Source organism: Trachypithecus francoisi, unplaced genomic scaffold, assembly GCF_009764315.1.
Source record: "Trachypithecus francoisi isolate TF-2019V2 unplaced genomic scaffold, Tfra_2.0 Lachesis_group2, whole genome shotgun sequence".
NCBI classification, from domain to species: domain Eukaryota; kingdom Metazoa; phylum Chordata; class Mammalia; order Primates; family Cercopithecidae; genus Trachypithecus; species Trachypithecus francoisi.
Window position 1 is genome coordinate 103,424,502 of NW_022681465.1, and position 15,424 is coordinate 103,439,925.

The following is a 15,424-nucleotide window of genomic DNA, read 5'->3' on the forward strand; positions in this document are numbered from 1 at the left end:
ATCTATAGGTGGTGGGATTTTTATTTTTAACAATATGTTCGGTGTTACCTAAATTTTTAAATAATATATATTACATCTACAATTATAAACTATGTATTTTGAAAAATAGTTGCATAAATAGAGTGCAAGTTGAACTTTCTCTTGATGCACAAAGATCTCTTCACATGAGGATCTTCTTATTTTGATTATTGCCTTGCCCTTACGTGGTCCTACCAATATAGCCAGGTTTTTTGGTTGGTTGGTTTTGTTAGTTAATGTATGAAGTAGATTCCTGATTTAATTTTTATTCTTTTTGGTGTCAAAGCCAAATGTCATATTTTGTTTTCCCTAAGTGAATACAGGATCAGTTCTTTTTTTCTGGGAATATATTTTGCCCAAATTACTCTCTTAAGAAAAGCATCGGCCGGGTACGGTAGCTCATGCCTGTAATTCTAGCACTCTGGGAAGCTGAGGTTGGCAGATTGCCTGAGCTCAGGAGTTTGAGACCAGCCTGGCCAACATAGAGAAACCCTTTCTCTACAAAAAATACAAAAACCTGGGCGTGCTGACGCAGGCCTATAGTCCCAGCTACTCCAGATACTGAGGCACGAGAATCACTTTCACCCAGGAGGCAGAGGTTGCAGTGAGCCGAGATCATGCCACTTCACTACAGCCTGGGTGACAGAACAAGGCTCTGTCTCAAAAAAAAGAAAAAAAAGAAAAATGTGATCCAGAGAAGTGACAGAGGGTAGCTTTTGGCAAAATTAAGAGCCTTTTAAATTCAGAACCCTAATGTCATCACATACTCAGTGAATAGTGACTGTTTACACCATTGAAATTCCCAAAAAAAGTAACCTAAAGAGTGATGAGCCTGCAACAAAGATTAGGTTATTTGGTTTTTCCACCTTTTGTCAATAAAATATTTCCATTAGTTGAGAAACTTACTGAGTGAATTTCAAATTTTTCAGGAAGTGTAAAGGCATACTTTGAAACCATCTTCATGCTGTTTGCATGAAGCATATTTCAGTATGAGAGGCAACCAGGGTACCTGCTTGAGGTAAGGTGACCTTTAAGATTGGTGATTGACTGTATACATCAGAATCATAATCCTGTCAGTGCAAAATTGCAGTTGCTTGCTTTACTTCCTTTTGGCCTGAGTTGATGGCACCCACAATATTTAAAAGTTCTGGGATCTTTGACCCCAGGCACCTCCCCACTCAGAGATGGAGAGTCCCCTAGAGGTACCAGCTCATTAGGAGGAAGTCAGTGAGTAATTCACAGTTTAAACATTTCACACATCTGCAAAGTAACTATGATCAGTAATGACCTCTTTCCCACCCAGTTTTTCAGGATGTACGGGGCTTCAAAGGCAAACACAAAAACCCAGATTCTTTTCTTTAAGAGGGCTTACAATGATGGACTGCATGTACGACGGCGGTCCCAGACTGTATATCTCTAATACAAAAGTTAAAATCTAAAACTATAGCCAAAATAATTACTTAAAGGATACACAATAAAAAGTGTAAATTTTTTATTGAACAAAATGTGGAGTTGGGAATAAAATGTATTTTTTTTTTTTTGTATGTAATAAGATCAAGTTGTTTTCAGCTTAAAAAGCAGGAGGGCATTACAAATTAGATTCATATATATGAGCAGATTTTTTTTTCTCCTGAAAGAAAACAAGTCATATGAAATATGTGAAACATAGAGGATTGCTAATAACTACTAAAAATAGAAATTTGGTTTGTAGGCAGACTATGAGAAAGACAAGACATACCTACGTGCTTCCTGAAATCTTTAGGCAGCACATATTATGTGGGAATTTTTAAATACCAGTATTTTCAAGTTCAGTAATTACTGTAGCCTTCAACCATCCCAAAGCATGCATATTTTATGACTTAAATACATTTTTCAGATATTTTCTACTTTGCTATAAAAGTCTTAGAAATGTCAACCTCTGTTTATTTTTTCATGTGAATAACTGCAAAACCTCTGCATCACCTAGAATTGCTTAGAGCATTCAAGGAAAAATACCTAGATATCTGCTATATTATTAGTGTCTTTGAGGTCAGCTTCCGAAAAGAAACTCTGGAGAATATCCATTTTCCCTAATGAGGCGTTAAAGTGCCGGTCAGCCAGTGGGACTGACTCCCACAGATAAGCTTCTGCCTCTTAAGCACCAAAGTTTGTTTTGTTTTGAAGGCGGAGTCTCACTTTGTTGCCCCGCCTAGAGTGGATCACAGCTCATTGTAACCTCAAACTCCTAGGCTCAAGCAATTCTTCCCTGCCTTAGCCTCCTGAGTAGCTGAGAATACAGGCATGTGCCACCACGTCCAGCTATTTTTTAAAATATTTTGTAGAGATGAGGTCTCACTATATTGTCAAGGCTGGTCTTGAACTTCAGCCTCAAGAAATCCTCCACCTCAGCCTCCCAAAATGCTGGGATTATAGGTGTGAGCCACTGCACCCAGCCAAGCACCAAGATATTGTGGGTGATAGGTACCATGCAGTGCCCTGTGAAGATTTTTAACTGAAAATATTTATGTCAAACTATGACGCAAGTAGGCTCTGCCTTCACAGCTAAGTAAGCTTTTTATAATCCTCTGTTAATTTGCAACTTTAAATCCACCACTCATTGTTATTCCTTTCAACTGCAAAAAAAAAAAAAAAAAAAAAAAAGCCACTTCCTTGTTTAAGAGCAAAGGTGACATGAATACCGCTGTTTGGCTATGCCCTTGTGGTTCTAGAAATGTTAATAGTCATCTGAAAGCACAGGTCTCTCTCTAAGTCATGAGGTTTAAACACATAGCTCACTGTTACTGGGTACAGTTGAAGGACATCTTTTAAATGTGAAATGACTACTTAGCAAAGTGGCTATTTCATGAAAAACGTGGCCGTCCTCACCCTTAGTCATCCTAGCTGTGGCTGGTAAGAGTTAGGAAATGATCAGCTCTGAGGGGCAGGCCTGTTGTTGGGTCATTCCCAATTTGGATATGTGAACACCTTAGCTTGCCTTCTGTGGTTAGTGCTAAATGTAAAATTGGCTCTAACATGCTAAATTGTACAGACATAACTTTTATGAATCTCCTAGGGAAGTGTTTATAGAGGCAATGCCAGGAAGCTGCCTTGAAGATTGGCAGAGGCATACATATCTAGCCTTGGGCTGACCTAATGTCCAGCGACTGTGTCTCTAAGAATTTACCTGATGAAGAAGCTACCTCATATATATATGTGGAGAGAGAGAACGTAGGTTCCCCATCAGGTAAATTCTTAAGAGATTCAGTCGCTAGACATTAGGTCATATATAGCAGGTCACTGGCTGGACATTTATACTTCTCTTTTACTGCAGCTATATCTATATTTACAGTTTGTGTTTTAAGTGGATACTTTTCTCAGGTATCTTTCAATTCTGAGAGAAATAAGTCTGATTATAAAGGGTATAGGAAACTGGAGATAGACCAAGATTGTATGCAAATAAACTCATTACAACTTTGAGGTTTGTAATGGGAAGTCAGGCTTGCTAATGATCTGTGAAGTTGTACAAGTATTTTCAAGATGCTTTTTTCCATCTTTCAGTCCTGGTTGGAGTCATAAACTGCACAGTTGGCTAGGCAAGAATATAAAAAACATGAGCTGATTTTATTTTTCTGTCTCCAGACCAGTGAGGTAGCAGCATCTGATAGACACGCACCCAGCCTATCAGCAGAGTATGTTCTTAGCTGAAGCCATTATATTTTCTACCTGGTCACATCTAGCTGAGCCAGCAGAAGCTGATCAGGAGCCACTACATAGATCCCTAAGGGCAATGGGGAGCTGTGGATACACCCCACTGCCATCCAGAGATCCTGTGTGCAGAGAAGTTGATAGAACTGATTGCCTGGAGGACTGCAGGATCTGGGGCTGTCACTTCCCCTAATTTTCCTGGACTGCAGAAATGCACTCTCTGAGACAGCTCCACCCTACCAACCCCTCAACTCCTGTGGCAACCAGCAACCAACTACACAATGACTTGCAGCAGAATACATACCCTACTGTTCAGGACTGTGCAGAATAGAAGTGGCATGCAGCTTCCTGTTAGACTAGTTCTTCCTCTCCTCCATTCACTTGTAGGCATCCTCCTTTTATAAGGGAGGATAAAGACATATAAACCACATTGTTGTTGCCTTTAAGAATTCAAGATCAGATAGGGGAAATAGGCAAGATAGTATTTATTTCACTTTATACAGTTGGATTTTATGTATGTTGTAAAAGTTTCAATCTTTTTAAATTATGTAGGTAGTGTGTGAATATATCAATTAAACTATAAGAGTACGTGTGTGCCAGAGGGATAGGAGTGGTTCCTCACAACCCCTCTCTGAATGTTCCTCACAATCTCTTCTCACTGCTCTCTCTGCTGCTGGATGCCCCCTCTACTTTCAACCTATCCTGAAAGTTATGACCTTGCTTATAGAATTGGGTAAAAAGCCCACAATCTGTCAGCAAAGGATTTCCAAAGTATTATCCCTCTGACTTTTCCAAGTAAGTTTCTCCTATTTCTCCTAACCTCATCAACTGTGTGCCTAAATCATCTGATTATTAATTTCAAAGCACTCTTTAAAGCTCTGACCTTTGCCCAGTATGGTCTCCCACTCCACCTGGAATGTCTGCCATTCTCCCTCTCCTCCATTGCTGACATTCAAAATCCTACCCAAGAAGAATCCTATTTTAAAATAGAGTAAAAATAATGCTACCCTCTTCTCCCCTTCAAAATTTTCCCAGTGACAACAATGAGAAACAGAAATGCAAATTTCCCCTTTGGCAAAACTAGAGGACATTTGTAACTAAAAGTCTCAAAACATAACAAAGAGCTCTCAATGCAATGATAGTCAAACAGAACGTGAGAATATCCTCAGAGTCCTCCTGTGGGCTCCAGTGCATGAAAGTTAGCTGTTCCCCTTCTTAACTAACAGGTGAAAGCAAACATCTCAAATGAGAAGGATGCCTTTGGGAATGAAAGTTAGCTGTTCCCCTTCTTAACTAACAGGTGAAAGCAAACATCTCAAATGAGAAGGATGCCTTTGGGAATGTAGGTGCAAGTCCCAAACAAAGCCAGTGATACATAGTTCTCCAAAAATAGGTGACTGTTCTGAGGGGCAACACCAAAAAACTGTTCAGATCCATGAGAAGCAAGTGCCTTGGTATCAAGAGTTTCTCTGGACCTGATTTGTCTCCAAGATAATGCAAGGGCAGAAGAATCAAATGTGAAGTCACATATATGAGCTATATTTGCCGGGAAGGGTCCACCTGAGGAACTCTACAGTCACTATCTTTGTTGACTTGGGAGGAGTAAAGCCCCAAAAAAGTAACTCACATTTTACTTAGTGTCACAGGAGAATTCCTGTATGTCCTAGAACATAGCTATGTCTTCTCCCCACACAGAACTCCTAAAAATATCTTTCCCATGAAGCACTCCCATTACCCAAAGATGAGTAATGATCTTAAATGTCTATATAGTAATAGTTAAACAAAAAGGGGAGAGGACAAATATTTAGAAACATGACATGGAAAAACAAATGGCAGATGAAGTATATTCACTAGAAATATGTTTCCATGGAGCACATGAAAAAGTACACTGAAACTACAAATTTAAATTTTTGATGAAGCAATTACCTCCACAAAACAAGAACACAAAGAAGACATGCAAGAACTCATGACAAAAATAGCAAGAAAATAAATAAAAAATAAGCTGGCAGAGTTAAGGGGAGAAGTTGAAAGGGTCCTTGTAGGAAATTGTTGAAGCCATGCATGAGCAACTGCAGACAAGCAGAATGAAATTATTATTTATGTCAGAAGTCAGTCATGTAAATTTATTTCTTGGTTCAGCATTATGATTGCCAGGACCTGTGATGTGCTATACTTGAATTCTCATCTGGCTGGCCTGTGTTGTCTGTATTCCATTTTTTTCTGGCTTCATCAGGGTCACTAGATCTTGTTGGATGACTGCTGGCCTGGTTTCTCTTTCATCTTCAGCTTTGACATGGGACCTCCTGGTTCCATCTCTCATTTCCTCTCATTGGTAGTATCTCATCTCATGTCATCCTTCAGGCAGCAGACATTTATTGAGGGTCAGGCCAGCCAGATACTCTCAAAATCAGATATATCTCTACTGTCATAGTGCTTATAGTTTAATGATGTACACAGATATATATATACACACACACACACATATATATACATATATACATATATATACACACACACACAGAATTATATTGTTGGGGGGTGGTAACTGGTAAGGAAAAAATTTTTTTAAAAGAGAGAATTCATCATTTAAGTTGCCAGTACTTCTCAGTTTAAATGAAGCAACCAGGTCACCTAAGAGCAGATTTTCCTTGTTTTGGAAGAATCTCCTGAGAAATCCCTCTTGTCTGTATAAACTGTAAGAGCAGAAAGCCCCCTCTGCCTAGGAGAAGTTGTCATAGGAACGGGGCTGGGTTGACTTGGCTTGATTAGGCTGTACTACCTAATCTTTTGGAATGCAGAGCTCTGAGGGCTCTGGGAAGAGGCTCAGCAGACATGTATAAAGGCCAAAGAGATGTCATCCCCCAACCACAAAGAGAGCCCTGCTGGGTGCAGTGAGGTTCCAACTTTTCAGATGACCTTACAAATAATTTTAAAAATCGTGTACCCTTTTGCTCATTTTAAAGTTGACATGTAAAATTTTCATCATAAATTTAAATAGAAAGGATTTATATTCACGGTATGGTGTAAATACTGTCATTTTAAACTAAAATGTGCATCACTTTTGAAGATGCTCAATGGGATAGAAATATATCAGTGATTTGACACTCACTGTTAAATGTCCATTATTTAAAATTCTGCAGCCTAAGTGTGATATTGTGCAAGCGCTACTTAGGTTAAACTGTAACCCAGGTAAGCTAGATGTTAATAAAACTACTGAGAACAAAGTATTGGGTTAAGAGAGACTTTATTTCTCTGAGCATTCTGCAAACCAAGGAGATGTAGCCTTCAATACAAAACAAAGATGTGCTCTGCCAGAACGAAGAAAGGGGATGTCCTTTATAGAAAAAGTTGCTGGCTGGTTGTGGTGGCTCATGCATGTAATCCCAGCACTTTGGGAGGCTGAGGTGGGAGTATCGCCTAAGTCCAGTTCAAGACCAGCCTGGGCAACATGGCAAGACCCTCTCTTTACAAAATTTTAAAAAATTAGCTGAGTGTAGTGGTGCATGCCTGTAGTCCTAGCTACTTGGGAGGTTGAGGAAAGATTGCTTGAAGCTGAGGAAATAAAGGCTGTAATGAGATGTGATTACACCACTGCACTCCAACCTGGGTGACAGAGCAAGACTGTCTTAAAAAACAAAAGTAAAGAAAAATTTTCACCCAGGTTTCCACTCCAGTCTGTTATGCAAATGATAGATACAAGCTCTCCTAGTTCTTTGTTGTTATTGCTGTTGTTTGTTTTTGAGACAGATTCTCGCTCTGTCACCCAGGCTGGAGTACAGTGGCGCCACCTCAGATCACTGCAACTTCCACCTCCCCGGTACAGGAGAATCAAGCGATTCTCGTGCCTCAGCCTCCTGAGTAGCTGGGACTAGAGGAGAGCGCCACCATGCCTGGCTATTTTTTTGTATTTTTAGTAGAGATAGGGTTTTGCCATGTTGCCCAGGCTCGTCTCGAACTGCTGAGCTCAGGCCATCTGCCTGCCTAGGCTTCCCAAAGTGCTGGGATTACAGGTGTGAGCCAGAGCACCCAGCCTGTTTTGTTTTTTGAGACAGAGTCTTGCTGTGTCGCTCAGGCTGGAGTGCAGTGGTATGATCTCAGCTCATTGCAATATCTGCCTCCTGCGTTCAAGCAATTCTTGTGCCTCAGCCTCCTGAGTACCTGGATCATAGGTGTGCACCACTATGCCCAGCTACTTTTTGTATTTTTAGTAGAGACTGGGGTTTTGCCATATTGGCTAGGCTGGTCTCAAACTCCGGGCCTCAAGTGACCCGCCAGCCTCGGCCTCCCAATGTGTTGAGATTACAGGCATGAGCCACTGTGCCTGGCCTTGGATATTTCTTTTTAAAGGCGTTTTAAAAGCTCTCCTGGTTCTATTTCATTGATGTTAAGATTGACCAGGCTGGTCCAAAGGTAGTGAGTTATTTCAATTGATTGTTCACAGTCAGTTACAGATCAAACTCTTGTTATACTCTTCCCTCCTTCTCACTACTACAGTTGACTAATAAAAAAAAAGAAAGAAAGAGGAAAGAAGAAAGAAAGAAAGAGAGAGAGAAAGAGAAAAAGAAAGAAAGAGAGAGAGAAAGAAAGAAAGAAAAAAAGAAAGAAGGAAGGAAGGAAGGAAGGAAAGGAAGAAAGAAAGGATTGATTTACCATAGGTCACAGTCTATTGGTTAGTTTCAGGTGCCTCTCAGTAGCATAAAGAGGAACAGACAGCTAGGAGAGTCCCTAAGTTACTAGAACATGTGACGTTTCCAGAACGCAGAGTACATGTGTGACCTCGAGTCAGCAAATGGCCACTTGGCTTCATTTTGAATTTAGGCCCAATTAGCTACTGAAATCCATCTTGAATGACTGACTCTTTCCGGGTTCACATAGAATATCAGTTGGTAGTCAGCTAACACCTGAAAGGCCACAGTCCAGAAGCAGCTTCCATGATACCTGAGGCTCTACTAGTTGGCATAAAAATTAGAAGTAAGTGTTTATTGGTGAAAATGGTGGGCTATTATCTGGCACAAGAAATATTAATAATGGGCTTTCGCTGGGGAATTAGAGGAATTCAAGATGTGGGTTGGCTAAAAGACTTTAGCAGTATCCTCTATTTTAGTATGAAGGTGGTGTGGCTTCATCCTCTCACAGACTGTTGATTTACAAAGAAGTCCAATGACCTGATGCACTGTGAGTGTAAGAGACCTCTGGAAGGTCACTGTGTCTGACTCAAGTCAATGTCAGCAAGCTCATGGAACAAGGCAGTCCTATAAACTGCTTTGTGTCTGTTTATTAATATATGTTTAATAAAGGTCTGTGTGTTTAGTGGAATTTGATCTGAGATGTTTGAGATACTCACTTTCACCTGTTAGTGAGATTATGGGGGAGTAGCTAGGTTTTGGTGACTTCAAAACATCTTTGGTATCTACTAAAAATAACCCCAGAGGTGTATATAATTAAGTTGGTTTAGCTTAATTCATGATGACATTAACCATGCCTGTTTTTAAAAATTAGCTTTAAAAAATAATACATTTTACATATTTTTTCATATTATGCAGTGTTTGGTTTCTGTAAACCTTTATTTCTATATACTTCCTCCCTACAGAACTTTATCCCAATGTATTTTTTTATAAAAATGTTTCTGAATAATCATATTTCTTTGAAATAATTATATTTTGCTTTGCCAAAAAAATCTATATATCTATATGTAACCCTATACTGTAAGTTCCTAAGTATTAATATTTTGGGGTTGAATTATCAGTACAACTATTATTAGTACTAATTGATCAAATATAAAAATAAAACACATTGTACACATAATGTTGGCAATCACTAAACATAAAAGCAAACTTTTATTAAAAATTCACCTATTAATGAAATGGATGGGGGCTGTCACTGGCGATTACTTATTGCTAGAATGAGACAGAATCTATTCCTACTTTTCACTGTCATGAATGTGAGTACTGATGCTCTTTGTCCACATAAGCAAGTACATAGAAATAGAGGGAGTATATTAAGCAAAGTTATTCCATTCTTTGACTTTTTCCAAGATTTTGCCAAAAAAATCACATAATAATTTTTTCATCAAAAATTATTTCTAGTGACCAGTCAGCTAACCACTTGGTCCTTCTTCAAATTTTGGTGAAAGTCAGTACAATCATGTGTCACTTAATGACAGGGATACCTTCTGAGAAATGCATCATTATGCAATTTGTCATTGTATGAACTCATAGAGTGCATTTACACAAACCTAGATGGTGGAGCCTCCTACACACCTAGACTGTAAGGTAGAGTTTATTGTTCCTAAGCTACAAACCAGTACAGCATGTCAGTGTGCTGAATATTGTAGGCAATTGGAACAAAATGGTGTTTGTGTATTGAAACATATCAAAACATAGAAGTACAGTAAAAATATGGTATAAAAGAAATGATACACCTGTGTAGGGCACTTACCATGAATGAAGCTTGCAGCACTGGAAGTTGCTGTATGTCAGTGAATCAGTGGTGAGTGAATGTGAAGGCCTAGGCCATTACTATACACTACCGCAGATATTAAAACACGGTACCCTTAGGCTGCACTAAATCTATAAAATAATAGTCTTTTTTCTCCAACTATGAATTAACTAGCTTAACTTTTTGCTTCAGAAACTTTTAATTTTTTAAAAACTTTTTGACTTTCGTGTAATAACACTTAGTTTAAAACACAAGGCCAGGCACAGTGGCTCACATCTGTAATCCTAGCACTTTGGGAGGCCAAGACAGGAGGATCACTTGAGCCCAGGAGTTCGAGACAAGCCTTGGTAATATAGTGAGACCTTGTCTCTAGAAAAAATTCAAAAATTATTAGCTGAGCATGGTGACACGCACCTGTAATTCCAACTACTCAGGAGACTGAGGTGGAAGGATCACTTGAATCTGGGAGGGAGAGGCTGCCAAGACACGCTACTGCACTCCAACCTGGATGACAGAGTGAGACCCTGTCTCAAATAAATAAAAATAAAAACACAAAACATTGTACAGCTACACAAAAATATTTTCTTTCGGCTGGGCACGGTGGCTCATGCCTCTAATCCCAGCACTTTGGGAGGCTGAGGCGGGCGGATCACGAGGTCAGGAGATCCAGACCAACCTGGCCAATGTGGTGAAACCCCGTCTCAACTAAAAATACAAAAATTAGCTGGGCGTGGTGGCGGACACCTGTAGTCCCAGCTACTCAGGAGGCTGAGGCAGGAGAATCTCTTGAACCCAGGAGGCGGAGCTTGCAGTGAGCCGAGACTGTGCCACTGCACTCCAGCCTGGCGACAGAGTGAGACTCCATCTCAAAAACAAAAATGTTTTCTTCTTTCTTTATATGCTTACTCTATAAGTTTTTTCTATTTAACATTTTTTAAACTTTTTAAATTTTTTTAATAAAAACGAAGACACAAGCACACACACTGGCCTAGATTACACAGGCTCAGTATCATCAATATCATTGTCTTCCACTTCCACACCCTGCCCCACTGGAAGGTCTTCAGGGGCAATGATAGGCATGGAGCTGTCATCTCCTATTATAACAATGCCTTCTTCTGGAATACTTCCAGAAGGAACTGCCTGAGGCTGCCTTACAGTTAACTTTTTTAAATAAATTATTCTTAAAAATAGAGACAGGGTCTTGCTTTGTTGCCCACACTGGCCTCAAACTCCAGGGCTCAAGCAATCCTCACGCCTCAGCCTCCCAAAGCGGTGTGATTACAGGTGTGAGCCTGGTCAACTTTTTTTTTTTTTAAAGGTACTTCTACTTATAAAAATAGAGAACATTCTAAAACAATAAAAAGTATAGTATGGTAATTTTTTATTTTTATTGAGAAATAAAAATAAAATTCTAAGGCCCCCAACCAACTGAACAGATCCCCCCTTGACCAAGAGGACACCAGAGAAACCTTAAAACTGAGTTCCTGGCCATGATGGAATGGGAGGCCGGACATGTCTTGTTAAGCCCCCTCTCTCCCTAAGGCTTTCTTCCCTAAAGGCTTAACAGAAACCAGTCTTTTTAAAAGGCTCTGCCACTGATGTTAACCAATGGCTTGATGGTGCCCCTCCCTTTTGCAGTTTTGACACAACTGACCAGCATTTATGATAAGAGACCGCCAACCATGAAGTGGTTCTGGCCAGTCTACAGAGGTTGGGTGCAGTGAGGGTTTTCATGTCCTCTGCTTCCTCTTTTGATGTTCAGAGGGCCAAAAACTCCACCCTTGGATCACGGTAATGCCACCATTTTTTTACACCTGCCATCCATGAAGCTCAACTGTGCATGTGCACATTTCTCTTTTCATAAATATTCATGACTCCTCCTATAGCCTGTTAAATACATATATTCAGCCACCCCACTCAGCATAAATTCCTGTTCCTTTTGCCTCTCTTTTCAAAGTGCAGGTTTCCGGCTTCTGGCCAGAGGCTACACTTCCCAGCTTGTCAGAATGGCCACCTGCACGCTGCAACCTTTTAAGAGCAATAAAGTTGGTCTTTCCAAATTTATTAACCTCATCATTCTTTGGTTGACAACACAAACCAGCAACATAGTCATTTATTATCATTATGAAGTATTATATGCCATACATAATTATATATGCTATACTTTTACATAACCAGCAGCACAGTAGGTTTGTTTACACCAGCATCACCACAAACATGTGAGTAATGCATTGTGCTACATATTATGATGGCTATGAAGTCACTAAGCAATTGGAATTTTCTAGCTCCATTATAATCTTATGGGACCACCATTGTATATGGGGTCTATAATCGACTGTAGTTGGGAACCAATTGACCCTGAGAAATTGACTGTAATTCGAAACCACCTGACTCTGAAAAGGATTGGTTGCTCTGGCCTTTGAGTAACGACAGACTCCAACGCAGTACTCAGAATTGCTCCTTTGTTTGAGGCTCTGAGGCCTTTACTTCCACTGAAGTGAACTAAATAGAATCAATGGGAGGAGTTTGATGCCAGGTAGTACCTGAGGGCAGATATATTTCAGAAAGAGTTCTTAGAGGAGGATATAAAAATTGCTTCCTTTGAAACTACCTGGGTCTGGTGCTCTGAGGAGGTCTTCTGTCTCCCTAGAATTCCTATACCCCAGTTTGAAAACTGGTGGTTTATTTAGCTCCCTCTTGAATCTGGTAAAAAGTCTGGGGGAGGAATTTGTGCTGCAGACTAAAGATGGAGGCTGGGTGAAGTGGGGAGGATTAGACCAGAGGGAAAGAATTTAAGCTACACATCAAAAGGACTTATTGTGGCTCCAGAAAGACCATGAACTAGGGAAGGCACCTAGGATATGATGGCCTGAACTCAGAGTCATCCAGTGAGCAACCTGCTTAGAGCCTTCTCAGCATCCTTCTCGTCCAGGATAATTGGGCACATCCCGTGAGAGGAAGGCAGGGCAGGATAGGGTCAACAACTGTACTCCTTTCTTCCCCCTTTTTTTTTCAGTTTTTCTTTTAATTGTGGCAAAAAATAAGGAGTTAAAATATAATCTTCTCAAATATTCTCCTCAGCTCTCATAAATTTGTAGTTGAAACAGACTCCTGTAACACAAGATAGATTAGCAAGAGAAAAACAGCAAGTTAATAAATTAATTAACTAATTAATTACTTTTGAGACAGGATCTCGCTCTAGCACCCAGACTGAAGTGCAGTGGCAAGATCACGGCTCACTGCAACCCCTGCCTCCTGGGCTCAAGCGATCCTCCCACCTCAGCCTCCCGAGTAGCTGGGACTACAAGCATGCACCACCATGCCAGGCTAATACTGTATTTTTTGTAGAGATGGAGTTTTGCTCTATTACTCAGGCTGATCTCAAACTACTGAGCTCATTCAATCAACCCACTCCAGCCTCCCAAAATGCTGGAGTTACATGTGTGAGCCACTGCACCTGGCCAGCAAGTGTATTAACTAATGTGTACAGTGTACACCATGTGGAAGAAATCTCAGTGAAAGGTAACTCAAAGTGGTAGCTTAAAACTGTGAACATCATATCTTCAACAACAAAGAACAATAAATTTTATAGAAGTGACAGGACATAGGAAAGCAGTTTTAGATTTTCAAAGGCAAGAAACTGTAGCAAGATAAATCTGTGGGAATACACTAACAGAATAAGGCTTTTTTGTAGGTTCTTCTGGTGCTATTTCTGGGCTGATAAGTGCTGTCTCCAGTAAAGTGGACTTCATATCCTATCTTCAGGCAGAAAAGCAGATGGATAGAGAGATCTTTTCTTTTGTTTGCTACTTCTTAATTGCCTTTAATTCAAAAATATTTATGTCAAAGAGGAATATGTTGGGGTAACACATTCTGGTTTCCTTCACACATCAATACAATTTACCATCTTACCTATTTTTAAGTGTACAGTTCAGTGGTATTAAACACATTCATAATATTGTGCAACTGTCACCACTACCCAGCTTCATAATTATTTTCACCTTGAAAAGATGAAAACTGAAACTTTAGGTCAGGTTCGCATCTGTAATCCCAGCATTTTGGGAGGCCAAGGAGGCATCGCTTGAGTCTAGGAGTTCCAAACCAGCCTAGGCAACATAGTGAAACCCCATCTCTACAAAAAAAAAAAAAAAAAAAAAATTAGCCAGGCATGATGGTGCCTGCCTGTAGTCCCAGCTACGTGGGGGACTGAGGTGGGAAAATCACTTGAAGCTGGGGAGACTAATGCCACAATGAGCCAGATGACGCCACTGCAGTCCAGCATGGGTGACAGAGTGAGACTGTCTCAAAAAAAAAAAAAAAAAGGGAAATAAAAAGAAACTTTATACCCATTAATAAGCCTCCATTCTCCTCTCCCTCAAGCCCATGATAACCGCCATTCTACTTTCTGTCTCTGTGAGTTTGACTACTCTAAGTACCCCTCATGTAACTGGAATCAGAAAGGATTTGTCTTTTCGTGACTGGCTTATTTGATTTAGCATAGTGTCCTTGAGATTCATCTTTGTAGCATGTGTCAGAATTTCCTGCCTTTTTAAGGCTGAATAATATTCCATTGTGTGTCTATACCACATTTTGCTTATCCATTCATCTGTAAATGGGCACCTTGAGTTGCTTTCATCTTTTGTTTATTGTGAATAATGCTGCCATGAACTTTGATGTACAAAGAGCTCTTTGAGACCTCGCCTTCAGTTCTTTGGGGTATATACCCAGAAGTAGAATTGCTGGATCATATGGTAATTTTATTTTTAATTTTTTGAGGAAGCACCATACCACTATAAACTGTTTTCATACCAGTTTACATTCCCACCAACAGTGCACAAGGGTTCCAATTTCTCCACATCCTCTCTAACACTTATTTTCTGTGTTTTTTTTTTTTTAATAGCAGTCATGAGGTGGCATTCCATTGTAGTTTGATTTGCATTTTCCTAATGATCAGTGATATTGAACATCTTTTCATGTGCTTAGTGGAGATATATGTATATCCTCTTTGGATAAATGTCTATAAAATTCCATTGCCCATTTTTTTAAGAGTTTAAGGAAAGAATATATTTGAACCACATAAACAAACAAAAAGGTATTACATAAGAAAAAATAATGTGACAATTTATGTAAGTACCTAAAATATGAGCATGCTCTTACATCTAAAACAAAAAATAAAAAGGTAACATTGGTACTATATATATATATATTTGACAAGTGTGCATTAAAGAATTCTCTAATATAAAACATTTAAAATGTGGAGAATACTTTTTCAAAATACAGAAAA